Source organism: Suncus etruscus, chromosome 5 (genome assembly GCF_024139225.1).
Source record: "Suncus etruscus isolate mSunEtr1 chromosome 5, mSunEtr1.pri.cur, whole genome shotgun sequence".
Taxonomy (NCBI): Eukaryota; Metazoa; Chordata; class Mammalia; order Eulipotyphla; family Soricidae; genus Suncus; species Suncus etruscus.
Genome location: NC_064852.1, coordinates 21,715,992 through 21,737,006, shown reverse-complemented (window position 1 = coordinate 21,737,006; position 21,015 = coordinate 21,715,992). Strand labels below are relative to the sequence as shown.

At 52.3% G+C, this 21,015-nt stretch overlaps 1 protein-coding gene across 1 annotated transcript in view; it reads left to right on the top strand.

The window, feature by feature from the left end:
• The window catches only part of LRRFIP1 (LRR binding FLII interacting protein 1), a 93,938-nt gene that overhangs the window by 23,712 nt on the left and 49,211 nt on the right, over window positions 1-21,015 (top strand). The gene's annotated exons all lie outside the window — the stretch shown is intronic.

Here is a 21,015-nt window from a genome sequence, read left to right as displayed (position 1 = left end):
ACCTGGGTTCTGTGGGGTGCTGAGGTCACCCCATACACTCTGACTCCATCAGCAAGGGATAGGGAGATGGGGTACTGGCAGAAGGGTGCTGGCTGCATTCAAAACACCAGGATTAGGAAAACATTCGTCCGTACAAGTCCTGACCCTATAGTCTAGACCAGTCCTTCTGCCAACTAAAGACTTTTTGATAAGGAAACTGAGGCATCTGGAGGAGATGGGAAAGTGTTCCAAGGCCAGAGCCACATTTGAAGTAGGTCCTCTGGCCCAGGAGCCCCCACAATGAATGATATCCGCTCACCCTCTCCCTGGCTCCCAGCTCTGCCTGTTTCTCTGCTGTTGGATCCAGTTGCACTCAAGCCTCAGGCACCAATGACACCTGCAATTTGTTTCTTTTCAAAGGCACCAGTAGCTCTCTACTCTGTTCCCTGGGCAGGCAATTGTCTGGCAATTTAAATTCTTAACAAGTCACAAGTCCTGTCCTGTGTTACTAGGCTGCAGAACTGCAGGGCCTGAAGACTCACTAATTGTGCTGTGTGTGAAGGAGCCAGTTAGAATGAGCTCTCCTGATGGTCACATGGATAAGAAAACAAGGCCCTACCTGAGAAAGAGCAGAAGAAAGGCTTATCCTGTGGATTATGCAAATATATAAATCTAGGGAAAACAAAACAGTCCTGCTAGAGTCAACCTCCTGAGATCCAAACTGGATCTATCTGCAGCAAATAGGAAAGCTCTGGGGGCCCTGAGATAATCCAGCAGGGCAGGAGCTCCCCTGGCATGTGGCCACCCAGGTTGGATCCCTGAGTACCACCAGGAATGAATCCTGAGCACAGAGTTGGAAATAAGCCTTAAGCACTGCCTGGTTGGCCCCAAACCCAAATTTATAATAATAGAAAGTATTGTTAGTAGGAAAATCCTCGTTCAAGTACCATTTAGGATTAAACAAAATAAACAACATAGTAGTGAATAAAATTATTGCTTCACTCCCAAAGATTTAATTTAAAGGTAAATATATTAAAGCAATCAAATGCAAATATAAAGAAAGTCCTTCACTAAGAGTTTCAGGGTGAACAAGCAGCCCCTCAAGTTAATATGGAAGAGAAGCGGTGAGATGAGCCAGGACACGCCTGAGAAAGAATAATGAGGGGGGCCTTACCCTCTGCCGAGTGCAGGTTCTTTGTCCAAACACAGTTCTCTGCTCAGGGCCCCTTCCTGCTTCTAGAATAAAGCTGGAGTTCGTTACCCACATGTGTTCATGGAAAACAAAAATCAATTTTGTGTGTATGTGTGGTTTTCGAGTCACACCTTGTGGCACTTAGTGGTTACTCCTGGCTCTGTGCTCAGAGATCGCCCCTGGCAGGCTCGGGGGACCATATGGGATGCTGGGAATCAAACCACAGTCTGTCCTGGGTTGGCCACATGCAAGGCAAATGCCCTACCACTGTGCTATCTCTCCAGCCCCTGAAAATTGATTTTTTTTAAGGATTCTTCATTGGAGCAGTGGAACCCATGACCCTATCTGTCTCTCACAGTGGTCCCCCACACTCCATCTCTCTAGCCAGTGGTTCTTAAACTCACCTAGCCTACCATCCCCATTTTCAGAAAAATAATCCTTCCATGACCCCACCCAGAAATGAGCCTCCTTTAAGCCATCCAATAAAAAGTGCCCCCAGGAGCTGGATCTATTATACAGCAAGAAGTTCCCTTGCCTTGCATTCAACTGGCCCAAGTTTGATCCCCAGTCTCCCATATGGTCCCTGAGCACCACTAGAGTGATTCCTGAGAGTACTCAGGAGTAATCTCTGAGTACTTCTGGCATGGCCTAAAAACAATAGCCAACAAACAAAAATAGTGCCCCCAGCATTACCCAAGTACTGAGTTCCAGATTGTCTCAGACCCCAACAACTGGCCAGTCCCCACCTCAGGGAATACTTTTCCATGCTGTTGTGTGTCTTGTACCAGTGACTTGACTTTAGCAAAGACAGAGGGGACAGGCCAGCATTCTAGATGGATGGAGGGCAGCTGCCTAAGGGGGCCCAAAGGCAGCTTAAAACCCAGTTGCTTTAGTGGCGAGTCTCTAAGACCTCGGGTGTTCATGGTCCCTGAGTCCCTTTCCTGCATGTCCTTTAGACTAGCCATTCTACAAGGACATCCCCATCACCCAGGCACCTGCTCACACCCACTTGACTCTGCTCCTCATGCCCTCTGCAAGGCCTGGCCCTATACCCACATGTCTCCCCTGCCACCCTCATCATAGCCTTAGACTTGATGGTGCCATTGAGACCATCAAAATTCAAAGCTGTTGAGCTGAGGGGCCACATAAATAGATAAATAAATGGCATAAATAAATGGCATAGACCAAGGCAGGAACAGTTTACGTTCTGCATCCTGGCTTCCCTTACAAGCTCAGTGGGGCCTTTGCAGTGCAGGGCAGGATGGGGGAAGAGGTCTGGTTCTCTCTGCAGATCAGGGCTTCTCCTATGGGGTGGGGTGCTGCCTCCAGGGGCTTGGCAATCTCTGAGACACTTATTATTTTTGAAACCGCACCCAGCGATGCTCACGGATTACTCCTGGCTCTGTGCTCGGGTAGGAATCACTCCTGGCAGTGCACAAAGGATCCTATGGATGCCAAGGATCACATGAAAAGCCAGTGCCCTCCCTGCACTATGGCTCTTATCTGAGAGGTTTGGGGATGGAAGGAGCTGCTGGCATCTATCGAGAAGGGCTCTGATGTTTATGTAGATGTCCTGGCTGGACTGGACCCCTAGTGTCATAAGCATGAAGGGATGAGACAGACCTTCACTCTGTGATGTTAGCTCACCCGCATCTCACATGCAATGGGAGAAAGGAGGGGACCCCTGAACACTGGCATGGCTAATAGGAATGCCCAGCTAGGTTGGAGCGACCTTTGGAAGTGCTCCCACGGCTGAACACCACAGAACACCACGCCCGCCTATTCCTGAGCGGGGTGCAGGTATAAAGGTGCTTTAATTGACCTCCGCGCCCGGACTTGGTATGACGTGGTCAGGAGTGGCTATTTGATCTCCAGTTATTCCAGAATTTCCACTCCAGGGCCAAGCATGTCTCCCTAGCTTGCTGCTCTGTGCTCATCCTCGCATTGGCCTTGAAGCACACCAGGAATCTTCTTTTTTCAGAGGTGAGGCTTTTTCTCTTCTGTGGCTTTGTGTTCGAAAAAGGTGTGCAGTTGGCGCGGACGGTGGGGCCTCTCTAATAATCGATGGATGGCTGGTCTGCAAATCAGTCTGCTTAGCAGAAAAGTAGCCCAGATTTTGAATTCATCTTGAACTTTTACAATGTTCTCTTCTTAGCTGGAGCACTGGAGACATTCAAGCAGTGAGTTCCAGCCCCACTCCCTACTTCCTCTGTGAGTGACATCTGTCAATCACATCAGTGCCTGATGGATTGATGGACTTTTTTTTTTGGCTCAAGAATAGAGATTCCTGCCTCAGATTCTTTGGTTTCTTCTGTCTTTTCTAGATGGTTGAGCTCAGGCTAGATTATAGTGGTCTGAGCCAAATACATGGGTGCGGATCTGAGAACAGATATTTTCTTTTTTTAAAACTGTTCCTAAGCACCTCTTGAAGTGTTTTCTGCTTGTTGTGGTTGATGTTGTTATTGTGGTTATTGAGTTGTTAAGGGGGGAGAGGACATTGCTTTTCCCATTCTACTGAAAAAAAAAAAAACACCTTTTCCTGTGCTTTCCAGTTGATGGAGGGAGCTTTTCTGCATGGCTGAGCAATAAGTGATGGATGGATTTAATTTTTTGTTGTTCTCATGGCTTCATAAAAATAATCAGTGACATCTGCAGTGTGTTGTGTTGGTGTTAGCTCAAAGTGAACCTGTACCAGAGCTCAGGGGTTCTAGAGCATTGTGTGAAAGATTTGCAAATAAAACCCAGAAGTTTGGGGCTGCAGAGATAGCACAGCTGTAGGATGCTTGCCTTGCCTGCAGCTGATTCAAACAGGCAGTGGTTCAAATCCCAGCATCTCATGGTCTCCCCTGTGCCTGCGAGAAGCGATTTCTGAACGCAGAGCCAAGAGTAACCCCTGAGCACCACCATGTATAACCCAAAAACAAACAAACAAAAACATCCCAAAACCAAAACCAAAAAGACATTATAATTATGATTCAAGTGGATGTCAGGGTCTCTCGTCATGTCCAGGCCTCTCCTTTTACCCATGTGTGACTCACTCGTCCTGTCCCTCCAGGCCCCATCCAGTGTAAAACATCCAAAGTCCTGCCCCTCACTGTCGGCTCCCCACAGTGGACACTGACCTAGCCCTCCCCTCGATGTTCTCTGTCCAGTGTGCTTGTTCCTGATCTGGAATCTGCACCTGGACCCCTGTTACCCAAGTCCCTAGTATGACCTGTCACTGGGCCTCTGTTGGACAGTGCCCAGTGGCTCTCCATCCCCTCTACTTCCTTCATCTCCAGCCATATGCACATGGGTGAGCCCCCTGCTGTCCCGTATCTGTGTGGTTGTGGAAAAGGGCCAGAGAGTGAGGCCTAGCCAGGGCTTCCTCATATCTAGGCCACCTCCCACTCTAGCCACCCCGTTATCTACTTTCATTGGGGACCTTCTCTTGCGTGAGGCGTAGTGACCGTTTAAATAAACTGGCTGCTCGCACCTGTCAACCTTTTTTGTGGACACTCCGGGCTGGCCAGATAAGCTGATCATTCTCTCATGGGTGGCTCTGCCCTGACACTCGGGCACGCTTTGTGATAAGCTAAATTCCGAGTCTGAGAAGCTGGAAATAATGGATGTGGGAGTGCCTTTTACTGGCACCTCATCCTTGGGTTTCAGGAACTAAAGAAAAAGTCTGTGATGGAGCCAAGGGTAGGTTTGACCCGAATGCTCTGGGCCCTACATGGGTCTTGTCACTGCTGTGCCCTGCCCTTCTGCCCTGGCTCCCGTTCTTGGGCTCCATGCAAGAACTTTTTTCTGCCTATTCCTGCCAAGTTGGCTTTCTAGGCTCCATGGAGCTCAGAGTCAAGCTCAGACCCTGAAAGGTGGCACACCTCCTTTTCCCATGGCCCTTGTTTTTTATTTTTCTTCTTTATGGCCACTGCCTACCACCAGTCTTCACACAAGTTCAGTCTGTCCTTTCCTTTTTGGTTGTGGTATGTCCAAAATCACATGTTTCATTGTGATGTTGGGGATACCCAAGGGCAGTGTCTCTGGGATCACACTCAGACATATGCAGAGATGCTGAGGATTGAAGTTGAGACTACATGTGAGAAAAGTGGGGCACTTCACTACTGAGACACTTTTTAGGAGTTTGTTTTTGGGCCATACCCCGTGATGCTCAGGACTTACTCTTGGCTCTGAACTATGGAGTAAATCCTAGTAGTGATCATGGGGAACCTATGAGATGCCAGGGATTGAACCTTGCACATGGCTATATGTTCAAGGCAAGTAACCTATCTGTTCTGTCTCTAGGGCACCCTCAGATACAATTTTTGTGCCCCAGAGTCCTCTCATTTTATGAGAATCAACCATCTGTCCATCCACCTGCGAGTATGTTCATAATCCATGCATCAGCCACCCATCTGCCCATTCATCATCCATCCTTATGCTTATCTACCAATCCATCTATCATCCATCCACCCAGGTATCTATTCATTCATCCCTATACTCATCCACCCACCCACCCATCCCTACACTTAATCCATTCATCCACTCATCCATGTATCATCTACCCATCCATCCATCCCTCCATTTATCTACCCACCCATCTATCCACCCCTCCATCTACCCACCTATCCATCCATCTGACCACTCACCCATCCATCTATTTGTTCACTCTCCATCTATCCCTCCATCCAATCATCTCTTCATCCATCATTATCTACACATTCACACATCATGTTGAAAATGCCCTTGGTGTTTCCATGCCTCCCCCCTCAGGGTCTGCTCCCGGCAGGACTGGTTAGTACTCAGCAGGAACAGCTGCCCCCTTATCTGCTGTTTGTGAGGACTGGGCTTTCCAGCCTCATTTCCACTTGCAGCTGGTGGCCGCTGGGGGCAGCCAGGCTCCTGTGGGCTTGAGCCAGATAGCTTTCAGTGTGGCTTTCACTGCAGAGACCAGTCAGTTTCATCCTTGGGGCCCCTACCCAAGCTTGGGGTGTTACTGGATATGTGTAGCACTATGCCAACACCTCAAGGGTGAGAGATGTGTTTTCTGGTGTGGGTGAAGGCCCAAAGAGAGCCTAGGAAGTTCCCCCAAGCTTCTGTGTCTGTGTGTTTTGGGTGAGGAGTCCCTGGGTGTGTGTGTGGGAAGGGAGGATCCGAGGGAAGAACTCGTGAAGTGGGATGTGAAGGGTTCGGACTTGGCTTTGCCCAGTTTGTGAGCGAGTCCTTCTGCGATTATCTGGGCATTCGAGTCTCGCTTGCCTTTTTTAGATGCACTTGTGGGTTTTCATTAGAGGCACCGTCTCCAGCAGGCTCTGGGGTGGGTGTTAGCTTTGTGTTTGCAGGACTAATACAGAGATGTTTGCCAAGCTGCCACCGTGTGGCTAATGCGTCATGCCTAGAACAGCACATGCCATGGTTGTGATTTGGAAAAAATGGTTTAGTGCTAGTTTCCAAGGAAGGGAGCGGCCCAATTATGGTGCCCGCCCTGTCTGCCCGCTGTGCACTCATGCTAGGTAGAGCTGTCTCTGGAGCTCCTGTACTGAGCCGCAAACCTCAGCAGGAGGTCACATGCAGCGCCTAGCAACAGATAGTGCCATGGAGACCAGCAAACCAAGCCTGGGTGTGGGCCCCAGTTGGTGAAAAGTCCTTTCTTGAGCTGGCTAGCTGAAGGGCCAGGGGACCGCTACTATTTCTCTGCTCTGCTCTTCCTAGGCAGGGAAGATGCTTGCTTTGCACGTGGCTGACCTGGATTTAATCCCTGGTATAGTGGAAACCTCATGTCCCAGTCCCAGGGGGCTTGCGGAACATGGGTCTGTATGCAACGCTAGCACAGGAAATAATCCACACAAGATTAGGGAGATAAAACAGGTTCAGGAACTTTCACCACCAAGCTGTCTGAAAGCAGGCAAAAGGTACCAGCAGGCAGACAGACTAGCTATGGGACCCAAACCCAGAAGAAGTGTCTCTTGCCCGTTGTCTTTTTGGGGAAGAGCAGGGCCACCCACATGAGTAGAGAACAGGTAGGGTTAGGAGACTAATACAGACGTACATCCAACCCAGGTGAGACAAGCACACGCAAAGAATAATTATCCTGAATAAAGTAAAAAATGGTTACTCCAACATTCTGGTACCCCCAATATACTCTTCCAAGCCAAGAGTGATCCCTGAGCACTACTGGATGTTACCCAAAAACTAAAAAATGAAGGTAAGAAGGCCCCACATGTCATCTTTTTTTTTTGGGGGGGGCAGGGTTACACTCGGCAGCACTTGGGTTATTCCTGGCTCTACACTCAGAAATCGTTGCTGGCAGGCTCGGGGGACCATATGGGATGCTGGGATTTGAACCACCGTCCTTCTGCATGCAAGGCAAACGCCCTACCTCCATGCTATCTCTCTGGCCCCCTTACATGTTATCTTATCTGGCAACAGCTGGGCAGTTTTTGGAGATGGATGTTTTACAAGCAGCACTGAGGAAGGCGAAAGTATAATCTGGCATCATAACTTTTGGGAACCCCAGGCTCTGGCCTTTGTGGACACAGCCTGCTTTCAGCATAAAAGGGAAAGGATCAACAATTTGGAGCCACCCACTGAAGGGACAGCAATAGACAAGTGGTAGTAGCCAAAGGTTCGCAAAGTATAGCTGTATTGACCTCAAATCACAGATCTTTATATGAGTCTGGAAGGGAGTGGGGGTTCACATGAAAAGTGGGGGACTTTTCATTAAAGAGCTGTTCCTATCAAAATAAAGGAAGTCTTAACCCCCTGTGCCTCAGCTTGGGGCGTGGGACTCAGGAACCACTAGAGATTGGACCTGGGTTTATTGGTGAGGCCCTGGTCCAACGTTCTCCATCCTGACCAGGTCCTTGACCACGGTCAGCTGAGTGACTCAGAAAGTGCTCCAGGCTGGTATTGCTCAATTGACCTGTCGGTTTGTCCTGGGATTCTAATGAGCTGCTGGTTCTCCTGGCTCCATGCCCCTTTGGCTAGAGTCTTGGCTCCTTGCCCTTTGGGGGCTGGAGGTGCTGTCTGGGCACAACGTGAAAGCTCCCTGGATACAAACTCAAGTGAACAAGCCTAGAAAGTACTTTTGCTTTGTCTTGTCCTGGGGCCAGCAGAGTAGCTTGCACTAATTGTGGGGTGGGGTATTGGGAGAGGCCTTTGGATTGGTCCTCATATTGCCTTCTAATTAAATGTCTCTCGATTGGTTCCTTTGGTTTTCCTGTTAAAAAGATGTTTCTCCATTGCCTCCTCCTCTGGCTTTTTCTCCTCCCCTTGGGCTTTGTGTTTCCCCATAAAGGCTGCTTTAGTGGTCTGGAGGAGGAGCTACCATCTTGGCTCGTGGTTCCACACGGTGGAGCGACTAGCTTATGGGTGAACAGCTTAGAGTGTGAGTTTCTGGCCTGCTATTCCTTCCCTACTGTGTGTGGATTTTTTCCAGCGACTCTTGTCCTACCCGGACTTGGGGCACAGGGATCCCTCTTCCTCTCTGGGAATTGTGGAACACACAACCCACCATTTCACAGTGGGGAAAGGTTCCTGTTTATGCTGCCCTATCACTGCAAGCTTTTCTTGAGACTCTGGAGTAAGGAAGTTGCTCAGCATCCGTAATTGGTGGCTGAGCCAGGAACTGGGCCAGATGGTCTCACCCCAGAAGCCCCCCTCCTGCTAAGGTTTCAGGATGCTGGTGAGTGGCACCTGGGGGCCCAAGAAGACATGTTGATGTGTCGCTGAAGGTGTGACACTAGCTGTGACACTAGCAGGTCTAGAATTTGCTGAAGTCGAAATCTTCAAAGAAAGCCTCATTTGTTAACATCACCCAAACTACCTTTTTAATTAGCTTATAGGGGCTGGAGCAGGTATAGCGCTGCAGTAAGGCCCTTATCTTACACATGGCAGACGTGGGTTCGATCCCTGACACCACATTGGGTTCCTGAGCTCTACCAGGAGTAATTTCTGAGTACAGAGCCTGTAGTCAGCCCTGTACCCTGCATCGTTTTGGGTAAAGCCCCAATTACAAAAATAATAGATAAGCTGATACAGTTAAGTTCTCCAATTCATCTCTCTTGGTAGAATCAGAGATTCAAGACACTGATATTGTTTTATGAGTTACTGCATTTAAGGGTCCTGTTATGTCTTTAGATTAAGACTTGTGGGCGTCATTCACTAAAGTTGGAACCAGCTGAATCTTCCACAGTGCCATCTCTGACCCTCTGACCCTCAACTTAACTCCTTACCACAGGAGGCAGGGTGTGCAAACCATTGCATGTAGAGGCGATTGAGCCGAAAATGCCCAGGGCCGCCTTGACAGAAAATGAACATGTGCTGTCGTTGGGTGGTCTGTCGGTAGATCTGGGGGGGATCAGGGAGCAGGGTTGCAGGGTTGATGTGTGTTCTCAGAGCCTGGTGGAGCTGGAGCGAGGGTGGGCGACTCAAGAGAAGCGGGCTCTGGCCAGGCGGGTGGACACAACAGTTTCCCCAGTTTCCTTCCTGTGGCTGTGGCAGTGGCAGGGCCTGCTCCCCCAGGGAGGAAGCACATTCTGTTTGCAAAGGCAGCTCAAGCAGGCGGGTGGAGGAGGAGCTTGCAGGGGAGTGGGTGCATCCCCTGTCCCTGCTTGCTCTCTCTCGCCCTTGGCTGACAAGAGACGTCCTGCAGGGTCCCCTCCGGGACCCTTGAACCGAGCTGCACCCCGTTGGCCTCTGAGCGGGAAACTGCTGCTGGTGGGGCACAGCAGCACGCGGAGCCCGCGCCATTCAGCTATCCGGGTAGCCCCTAGTCAGCACTGACGGGGTGATCCTGAAGAGGTTGGTGCAGGTAGAAGTTCAATTCAGTCAAAATGGAGAGAACCCAGCGGAGGAAGGGGCGGGGAGGGGGCAGGGCAGGGCAGCCCCGCGCCCACAAACCCCAGTCAGGCTGCTAGGCCAAGCCCAATTGATTCCGCCCTGCGTGCGCCCGGCCTCTTCCCGCGAGGGGCCGCCCGATCCCCTCAAGGCTCCGCCTCTCGCAGGTCAGGTCTTCGCAGGACCCCACCCCCCCCCGTTCGGGTCCCATTCAGTCCCCAAAGGCCCCGCCCTTCATGCATAGACCCCGCCCACCCACGCGCAGGCCCCGCCCCGAACCAGTCCCGCTGAGTCTTCACGTGCCCCGCCCCCACAAGACCACGCCCACTCTCCCTCAAGGCCACGCCCAATACTCCGCAAAGCCCGCCCCGAAAGCATGTCCCGCTTAGTCTACACGTGTCCCGCTCCGTTAGGCTCCACCCAGTCCGTCATAAGGCCCCGCCCACCCGCGCACGCCCTGCCCCGAAGGCATCCCGTCCCGCCCAGGCCCCGCCTACTATTCCCTAAAGCCCCCGCCCCTTCCTGCGCAGGCCCTGCCCTAACATGTTCCTTTCAGCCCTTCACGAGTGGCCACGCCCCGAAAGGCCACGCCCACTACAATGAGGCCCCGCCTCTTCCTGCACAGGTCCAAGCCCCGAGCATGTCCCGCTCAGTCCCCACGTGTCCCGCGCTGCGCAGGCTCCACCCAGTCCTCCACAAGGCCCCGCCCCGAATATGTCCCGCTCAGTCCCCCACGTGCCCCGCCCCGCCAAGCCCCGCCCACTCTTCCGTAAGGCCACGCCTAATGCTCATCAAGGCCCCGCCCTGAACATGTCCCGCTCAATTCCATGCGCCCCGCCCTCAAGACCACGCCCACAACCCGCAAGGCCCCGCCCAATCATTAACAAGGCCACGCCCCTCTGCGCAGGCCACACCCCGTCGACCCCTACCCAAGCCCATTCCACTGCAGTTCTAAGAGCAGGCCGAGTCCCCTGCTCGCGACCCCGCGGACGTCACCCATCCTGACCTTTCCCGAATACCTGCCTGAGCCTGGGCAGGGCTGGGCCGCGGGGACGGGCCGGCCCCTTCCCCACGCATTTCCGGAGCTCGATCTCTGGCCTGTAACTGTGCTAGTGTCCCGGGGCTGCATCCCGGGGCTTGTTTGCTGCCGGGGAGGCGGGGATCCCCGATCGGGGCCGGGAGACCAACGCGCGTGGCCCGGGGCGGGGTCCGGGGTGTTCGGAACCCCCGAGGGCGGAGCCGGCGCCTGGCGGGGTGCAGGGCGGAACCCCCGAGGGTGGAGCGCGGAGAGGGGGTGGCCCGGGCCACCTGCGTCCGCCCTGGGCCGCGCCCGTCCGGGACAGTCGGGCCGGGACCGAGCCGGGCCAGCGGAGTGCGGAGCCCGGAGCCGGCACCATGAGCTCGGCCGAGATCGACTGCCTGAGCCCGGAGGCGCAGAGATTGGTAAGAGCCGCGCCGAGGATTTCTGGCTCCGAGCGAGTTGGCCGCCTTGCTGGGGGCCTCGCATGGCCCGGGGACCGTCCCGGCGGCTGTGCCCTGCGCGGGACGGGGCCTGTCTTGGGCCTCCGCGCCCCTGATCGCCGCCCTGGCCCGCAGGAGGGGACTTTCCTGGGGGGGCGTCCTGTTTCCTCGCAGCTGCTGGGCACGGTGTGAAGGAGTCCAGCTCCGAGGCTGGCCAGGCCGGGGTTGGGGTGGACTTGGGGGCCCTTAGCCTTATCCACGACTGGCCATAAGGCCGCTTGGGCATGGAACCCCATTTCTGTGCTCCCCCAGGATCTCTCAGTTCCCAGACTGACTCTGGCTGGTGTCCTGGTGTTGGGTCAGAGATTTTTTTCCCCCCGTTTTCCGGTGGCCAAAGCCAAGTTATGGGTGTGGCCAAACTTGGCAGTGAACTTGGGGTGGGAGGTGGAAAGGCTTTTGCTTCTATCCCTTTGGTACTCTGGTTTTGGTAGATGTCAGAAAGGGGTCCTTAAAGGCAAAACAGCAATCTGGGCTGAGAAGGACACACACATTCTCTCTCTCTCTCTCTCTCTCTCTCTCTCTCTCTCTCTCTCTCTCTCTCTCTCTCTCTCTCTCTCTCTCTCTCTCTCTCTCTCTCTCTCTCTCACATTCTCTCTCTCTCTCACTCTCTCTCTCTCTCTCTCTCTCTCTCTCTCTCTCTCTCTCTCTCTCTCTCTCTCTCTCTCTCTCCTCTCTCTCCTCTCTCTCTCTCTCTCCCCCCAAAACAGTCACTCTTTCTCCAGGTAGGAATTAATCATCTGCTGGGTGTGCACAGAAGATTCCAGATGATTAAGTCTCCCCTGCCCTAGGGCAGCTTAGGGGTGGTGTAGTGTATACGGAGATTTGGAGGAGTGGGCATGCTGCAGAGGGATTCATGCTGAGAACCCTACCTGCAGTGTCACAAGGATTCTGAATGTCCCTCTGCCTCTCCTTCTGTCTGGCTCCTTTTCCCCCCCGCACCACTTTGGTTCTAGGGTCCTGGGAACTAGCACAGAGACCCCCGAATCATCGGGAAGGGCACCCAGAAGAAGGAACTGTTGACAATCTAGACTCTGGCACAGTTGCGCACGCACACACACACACACACACACACACACACACACACACACACTTTTTTTTTGCATCTACTTTGTTTTGTTTTTAAGTTTCAAAGTTGTTTGTGATTGAGTTTCACTCATACAGTGTCCAACACCCTTCACCAGTGCAATTTCCTGCCACCACCACCATCCCCAGTTTCCCTCCTGCCTTTGTGGCAGACATTTTTTCTCTCACTCACTCTCTCTCCCTCTTTCTCTCTCTACCTATTTTTCTTTTTAGTCACTTTGGTTTGCCATATTACAGAATGGGTATCAATTTACCTCCTTTCAGCACCCAGTTCTGGTCCAGAGTGATCTTTTCCAACTAATATTGTCATAGCAGTCTCTTCTCTATCCTCCCTGTACTCCTGTGCAGGGATGATTTTGGCCCAGCTTCACCCCATCCTCAAACTCAGCTGTGCGGGCATCTGCCTGAATGACCACCTGCATGGACATGCCCCTGGAGCATGTGGGTTGGGCATGGAGAAGTTCCCATTGAGGGGCCACACACAGAAGTCCTCTAATCTGGCCCTCAGTTCCAGGACCCCAGAATGTGTGGGGTTTCAGGGTGTGCCTAAGTTCTCAAACTATCTCTACTCTGAGCTGTTAGTGAATAGTTGAAGGGGTGTGACTCTTTGACCTTAGTGGAATCCTCCAATGAGGTGTTCTGAACTCATGGGGTAGACTGGGAAAAGGGAATTCATCTGAGGGACCTATTTTTCAGTAACAACAGCATCCCTTTGAGAGTGGACTCTGCAGAGAAAGATGACAGGGATCATAAGGCCCCAGTTAAGATCCAGATTTTCTGTAGCATTACAGACTGAGCTTAGACTTTGCATGGAAGAGGCCTAAATTCAGTCCCCGACCCAGAGCACTGCTGGATGTGGTGCCAGAACAGAACACAAACAAACAGGGTTCTCTGAGCTTATTGGGGAAAGAAGTCCAGCTGCATGGTCAGTGGGGTGCACTGGGAAATCCCCCGGGACTCCTGTGGGGCCTCTGGCACCAGGTCATGTTCCCACGGGTGTTCCCACAGGTGCCAGTCCTGAGCAAAGGAACCCCGTGTCCTGGGTAGGAGACAAGGAACGACCACCCCCCCCCTGCTGTGGGACAAGAGCCCAACATTGACAGGAGGATGGGTTTGCCAAGTTCCACGTCAGCTGGCCACGCCGGTGGCCTTCTGAGTATATACTGAAGGAGCAGCCGAACAGCCAGTGGACCGCTGGCTCGGACCACTTTCGTAACTTCCAGATTCTCGCTGGGTTGTGTCACCTCAGGTTTGTTTCCACATACTGATTAGTGCCTCACAGCCAGGGCCCAGGCAAGAGTCTTGGAGCCAGGCCCCAGTCCCAGCCCTCCTTCTGAGGTCCCCAGGTCCCCAGGTCTTGGCAAAGGGAGCACTGATGAGGCAGGCCAACACATAGGCGGAAGAATTATCTGAGATTTGGAGCTGGGAATTGCCCCTGTTGGAGGAAGCATATTGCCTCACGGTCCCCCTCTGAAAGTCGTCACTTCTCCCCAGGGCTGGTGTGGCCCATTGGGGGGGGGGGAGGAGGAGGCGGGGAGCATGGGCAGAAAGTCAGTTTCCCTTTTTCTTCTAAGAGTTTCTGTTCAGCCTGAACCCCAATGAGAGTGAGCTGGGAGCGGAAGCCTCCTTAGCAAATGACAAAAGTTTTTGGTCTTAGCCTTGCATACCTAGCACAGGAAATGGGGTTATTTATAGTTTCTGGGCTCTTTTCAGGCGAGGTTGATCACCTGATTGGTCTAGGTCCTTATCTGTGGCTGCCCTGGAGCTCTGGGGTTTTGCTGGTGCCCAGTTTGGTCCTCAAAAGGCAATGTTGGAGAGAGATCTCTTATCCCAGAGAGATCGGGGTGACTCAGCAACAGAATGGTTTATGACTGGCTGTTCCTTTGCCTGTGTGTGTTCAGGATTTTTGAGCATGCCGAAGGGAATTAATCTGGGGCCCCAGAGCGAGAAGGCTCGGATTACTGACCTGGTTATCACGGGAGTCTGCCCTCCCCCCACTAGGGGTAAGGAGAGGAGGAATTTTTATTACCTTAAGGCTTTCTCTCTGGGCCACACAACTCTCAGCTGGCTTTTTTTTCTGTGTAAAGAGTTTATTCTCATGAAATGGACTCACTGTAGCTTTTCACTATTTAGACTGACATGAAGAGAATTCCCTTCTTCTCAATTAGAAAAAAAAGCACCTTAGGGCCTGAGCAATAGTTCAGCGAGTAGGGCTTCCCACCCAGGTTGATCCCCGGCATTCTCATATGGTCCTCTAAACCAGGGGTCTCAAACCCCTCCGTACAACATTTTGTGGCCCTGCCCTAGAGCAGGGGTCTTCAAACTATGGCCCTTGGGCCACATGCGGTCTGCAGAGGAGTCTGATCCGGCCTGTCAGCAGTGAGCACTTTTTGGTTGCCAAGATACCTGCTAGCATATACACTCAGTGTATATCCAAATATCAGGAACCATGCACTCAAAATGGTAACCATCTTTGGTAGCACTTATGCCTGTGAATAGACTTTTTCAAGAATGAAACATCTGAAATCTCCAACCAGATCAAGATTAACTGATGCCCACTTGCATCACTTGTTACGGTTGGCAGTGACAAATATGGAACTGGACATTGACCATCTCTTTAACCAAAAGCAGGCCCACAGTTCCCATTGAAATACTGGTGTGTGATCTGTTTATTTATAAATGGTTTTCATTTTATTTATATAAGATATGTGCAGTGTGAGTAGGAATTAGTAGCTCATATAGTCCGGCCCTCCAGCTCTCTAAGGGACTGTAATCCGGCCCCCACTTTAAAAAGTTTGAAGACCCCTGCCCTAGAGGAATCTTTTTTGTTTTGTTTTGTTTTAGTTGTTTGGGTCACACCCCCCAATGTTCAAGGCTAACTACTGACTTTGCACTCAAGAATCACCCCGACTCTGCCTCCTGCGGCCCCAGGTAAATTGAGTTTGAGACCGCTGCCAGGGTGACCCCTGAGAGGAGAGCCAGGAGTAACCCTTTAGTACCTCTGGTTATGGTCCCCAAACAAATAAAAACATAACAAAAATAGAAGCACAATGTATTGGGACCACATTCAAGATTTAATGATTCATTATGAATCCATAAAGTTTGTTTTCAGTCTATAATAAAATCCCCTGCCCCTGCTAACTTCCACCCTCCCGACACACACACACACACACACACACACACACACACACACACACACACACACACACACACACACACACACACACACACACACACCATCCAGGGAGAAGCAGTTCTGAACCCTCTCAGGAGTCTAGCCTTGATCTAAAGCCCCATGGCCTTCTGGCAAAGTGATGCTTGGTTAGTGGCTAGTGAAGGATTTATTATTGTAACCCAAACATTTCCTGTCATGTTTCTGAGCCAGAGCTGAGAGGACACCATCATTTCTCATCTCGCTGGCTCCTTTCCAATCCTTGGGACATGTGGATAATGGGCATTTTCCTGGGGAAGAGAAACGTGAGGGGTTCCCAAGGTGCCCCAGGAATACCCACACTCACACCTGATGCATACCGGTGGGGTGTGGTGCACCCAGACATGTGGGACCCCCAATACAGCCCTGCTGGCCCAGCTCTTCCCAAAGGCTCTCAGGACATTGTTGGTCTTCCAGTGCCCTGCATTGACAACTGGTCACCGTGGGGACAGTCCTTTCCTCCTATTGTGCCCCAGATGAACCAAGTTATTTCCTCTCTATAAAGAAAGAAGGAAACTGAGACTCAGGCTGGCCTGAGGCCTGTGCCAGGCTTACCCAAGTGGCAAACATGGGGGGGGGGTGGCTCTGAGCCAGGCTAGTCACCACAGGCTGGTACCCAGACATGCCCGCACTGGTGGATGCCCACCTCATGCCAACCTTGGTGTGGGGCTGAGGAACAATGTTGGCCACTCTAGGACACAAGTTCCTGCCCCGCTGAGGAGCCTGGTTTCCACCAATGTTTCTATTTCTGGGAGTTTTCTGGACAAAGAAATTCAATGAGCTTAATTTTTCTAAATAAGGAAAAGAATCCTATGAACAAAAGAGCCGCAGCAATGTGTGGTTTCTCTGCCCCAGCTGACTTCACTGTGCTCTGGGTACCACCAGCGCTATCCCATGTGGACAGGGCTCCTGGCCTGGTTGGTCACAGGAAGCTGCATCCAGGAAGGAGTCTGTGGCCCTTCCACATGGGGGGTTTGTAGACAGGTATTGGGTACAGGGATCATGGAAGGAATGGTAAGAGTGTATATTTTGGGGCAAAGTGCTGCTGCACTAACATGCCCCCACTCTCAAGGGTGCTGGTGTTTGGTCCCTCCCTCTCCCTGTGTCTCTGGGACTGTGGAGAAAACACCTCACTTGTCTTGGAAATAGTCAAAAGTGCAGGATCCAGGCAAGTGGCTCAGATTGGAGTGAGCTGCCTTGGCTGCTGGTGCCACAAACACATAATCATTAACACATGAGCCTTGTCTGGCTCACATAAGGTGCTTTGCAAAGTCTCTGCCCAGTTCTATCAAGGGTACTTGAAGCAGCTTCTTATGCTGACCAGCAAAGTTGGGAGATTCCCAGTTGCAAAATAGGGTAGATTTCCAGTGGGGACACACAACCACCATCACCTTGTGCTCAATGCACATTATGTGACCCTGAAGCACCCTGCTGGAGGTGCTCCAGAACACATTCCAGAACACTCAGGGGTTCCCTAAAGCAATCAATACCTCAATTCCAAGCTTTGCCATGAGGTGTCCCCGAAGTAGAGGGTGCCCCCACTCATTCGCATCTCTGGATCCCAGATCATGTTCCATAGTGACTTGTGTAGAAGGCACCAGCCAGATACCCAAGTGTCCAGAAATGCCAGCTGGATGGCGACCACCAACCTTGGGTTCTTGAGTAATTTCCAAGTCGGACCCACCAGTAGTTCATTTGGCTTTGGAAACCCCAATTTTGTGACATGTGGGGTACTGGGAGGGACCCTAACAGTTTCCGAGCTGTGGTGAGCAGCCTCATGAGACCTCCAATATCCCCTTTCCTCATGCCTGCAACATCCTCTAAGAATGTGGAGGGACCTCATGCATGGCGGCTCCCATCTCCATGGCTTTGTCCCAGTGTGGAAGGTAAAGGAAAGGGCAGCAGCCCCAGAGAACTCCAGGTGAGGGGTCCACAGGTACAGGGCATATGTCCTCTCTGCCCTACGGCTGAGCACTAAGACAGATGGACAGGACTATACCTATTCACACAGTGTCTCATGCTGGTATCAGTTTGGAGTTTGGGGGCCAACAGCTAAAGGGACTTCAGTGTGCTGAGCCATATAGGGAGCTGGTCTGTGTGCTGTTCTTGTGTGCACAGGAATTGTTCCCATACTCCCTCATGGTTCCCTGGCCCCATATTGCCACCCACAATATTTCCCAAAGGCCCTCCTCATGGTGGGCTGTCCCCAGGATGCCCCCAATGATGAGCCTTCCCAGGGGTCCACAGGGGTCCCTTGGGAAGGTTCAGGAGTAAACCAGCCTGGGCCACAAAGGTGGGGTGCCCAGCTCAATTCTTGAGGTGCTGCCATGGGAAGCCCTCATGGGCTCTGAGAAAAGGTGGACGGTGAGACACATGCACAAGGATCCTCACTAGCACCCCTGCAGGGTCCCCACACAGAGGGATCCACACACAAGGCACTCTAGAGAGCAGCAATGAGGAGCTGCAGTGACTGTGTTTTGTACAAGCCCTATGGCTGGCCCTGGTAGTTGGTGGCCATGGGGGAGACAGAGGTCCCCATAGGATCCACCCTTCATGCATTCACAGCAGGATCCTGGCAGCTCAAGTATAGACACACAGGTTTGGTTCGGAAAGAGGCAGCAGTCTAAGCAGGGAGGGAGTACACAACAGAGGCCCGGCCCTGCTGCCTCAGCAGAGTGAATTCAGACCTCGGCAGGGGTGGGCTTTCCATGACTGTCCACAGCTTGTGGGGGAGGATCAGCTTGGGCCTGGCACACGGTGCCTCCCCTGTGTCCACACAACTCCCATGAAGCAGCTGTTTCATGATATAGTCACAGTCCTCTCCCACACTGGTGTCCTGTACCAAGAGAGACAGAGGGATGTCTAGGCAGGGGTTACCAGGCTACTTACTGGAGCCAAAGCACACAGCAATGTCTTTTGCTTGTTTTTGGAGCCAGGTGTCAAACTCAGGTGGGGTGGCCCTCACATATTAACAATAGCTGCAGATCATGGAATCATCTCTGTGCCAGTCACTGATTTCTAGAAGGATCTTTTCAGGTCTTTGTGTTTCATGTATTTTATTTTCCCACCTTGTCTGATGTTGTTTTGTAATAATTGGTGTGGCACAATTGGTGGCAGTGGCTTTGGGCCCACACTTGGTGACTGTGGACTCTGGCCACACTTAGTGTCTGTGGTCTTTGGACTTACACTCAGTGGCCATGGTCTCTGGATCTCACATTTGGTGGCTATGGGCTTTGGACCTTCTTAATTCAGAATCAGCAGGGGCAGAACTGAGTTTTAGCTACATTACCCTTCTGCCTGTCACAAAGCACAGCCCCATGTAGGAGGGCAGCATGTTGTTCTAGCCCCTGGCACTATCCTGGTGAGGGTGAAGCAGGGTCTCTTGTCCTGGAGCTGAGGAGGAGTTTTGTGGGAGGCAGGAGCCAGGCTGGAGCTGGGGAGGATTCTCCCCACTCAGCTCACACCTGCCAGCCCTTCTTCCATTCCCCTTGCCACTCTCCATCCCTGCCCTGGTCCTAAGCTGAAACCAGAAAGAGTGCACCAGGGGTGGTGGGAGTGGGCAGGCAGTGGACAATGGGTGCAGGAGAGGCAGTGAGTGGCAAGAGTAGACAATGCATGGGCAGAAATAGGCAGTGGGTAAGTAGGATGGATAGGGTGGGTAGGTGGGAGAGGGGGTATTAGGTGGTAGGACTAGGGAGTGGAAGGCAGGAATGGGCATCAGTCGACAGTGGGCAGGTAGGATGGGCAGTGTGTGGCAAGAGTCGGCAACAGAGTACAGTGTTTTGGCAGGAGCCCTGTGCTCTTGTGCTGGTGGAGGAAGACGTTGTGGCCGGAAGTGCTCTGAGCACTGTCCTCTGTCCAGCTCTACTGGGCTTTTTATAGATGTGTGACCTGTAGCAGAGCATCACACAGTTTGGGAAGCTGCAACTGTCCGCAGCACAGGTGTGGGCCGGTGCATGAGTCTGAGGGAAGCTCTTGGTGGAGGGACCTGTGAAGGCTGGTAAGAGGCTGTCCCTGGGTGGGGAGTTAGTCAGGCTAGGGCTCTCTCTGGCCTCCTGGTGTACCCTACTGGCCTGGAAGATGCTTGTACCATGGGGCAGTGTCCCTGAACTGTACTGTCAGCTGGGGGACTGAGCGTCCTTGGCCATGATCCTTGGACACGCTGAGCAATGCGTGGAGGAGCACATGCAACCCCCCAATAGAGCCCATGGGGCCGGAGCGAAGGCAAGGCAGTAGGGTATTTGCCTTGTATGCGGTTGCCCAGGGTGAACCTGGGTTTTGATTCCTGGCGTCCCATATGGTCCCGCAAGCCAGGAGCAATTTCTGAGCGCCTAGCCAGGAGTAACCCTGAGCGTCACTGGGTGTGGTCCCAAAACCAAAATAAATAAATAAATAGCCCGGCCCGGAGAGATAGCACAGCGGCATTTGCCTTGCAAACAGCCGATCCAGGACCAAAGGTGGTTGGTTCGAATCCTGGTGTCCCATATGGTCCCCCGTGCCTGCCAGGAGCTATTTCTGAGCAGATAGCCAGGAGTAACCCCTGAGCAATGCCAGGTGTGGCCCAAAAACCAAAAATAATAATAATAATAATAATAATAAATAAATAAATAGCCTATGAACCTAAGTAACAGAGTAAATGTTTGGAAGATACAAGCCAGCCCATGGCAGGCTGGGCCCTCGGATTAGAGTCTAGAAAGGACAGAGACACAGGTACGTCGAGGGGCCTACCCTCCATGAGCCCAGTGCAGAGGGTCCAGTTTTGGGGAGACATCAATTCTCAGGCCTCTTGCTGTGGCCCCTCCCCAACCAGAAGCTGGCCTGGAATAGAGATGCATGTGAAATTATCATGGACCATGAGAATGCAAAGCCTGTGACCGGGGTTTGTGGTGTGGGAGTGGACAGATGTATGACCCCACTACAGGGGGGAAGATGGAGATTCCCCTGGACAGCTGGCAGCCCCATATGCTGGCCCCAGGTGTGATGGGGGTGGGCAGGGGGACACTGGGGTCAGGAGCAAGCATGAGGCTAGAAGTGCCCAGTTGCATGTCCAATAACCCCAATGTCCAATAGCACCAGTCCAGTAGACTGGTGCAGGGGCCTCCACTTCCTGCTTCTGGATGGAGCAGTCAGGCATCTGCATGGCCTTGGCCAGAGTTCTGTGTTTCTCCCTGTCACCTCTCTAGAGCCAGGCAAGCGCCTTGAATCTGCA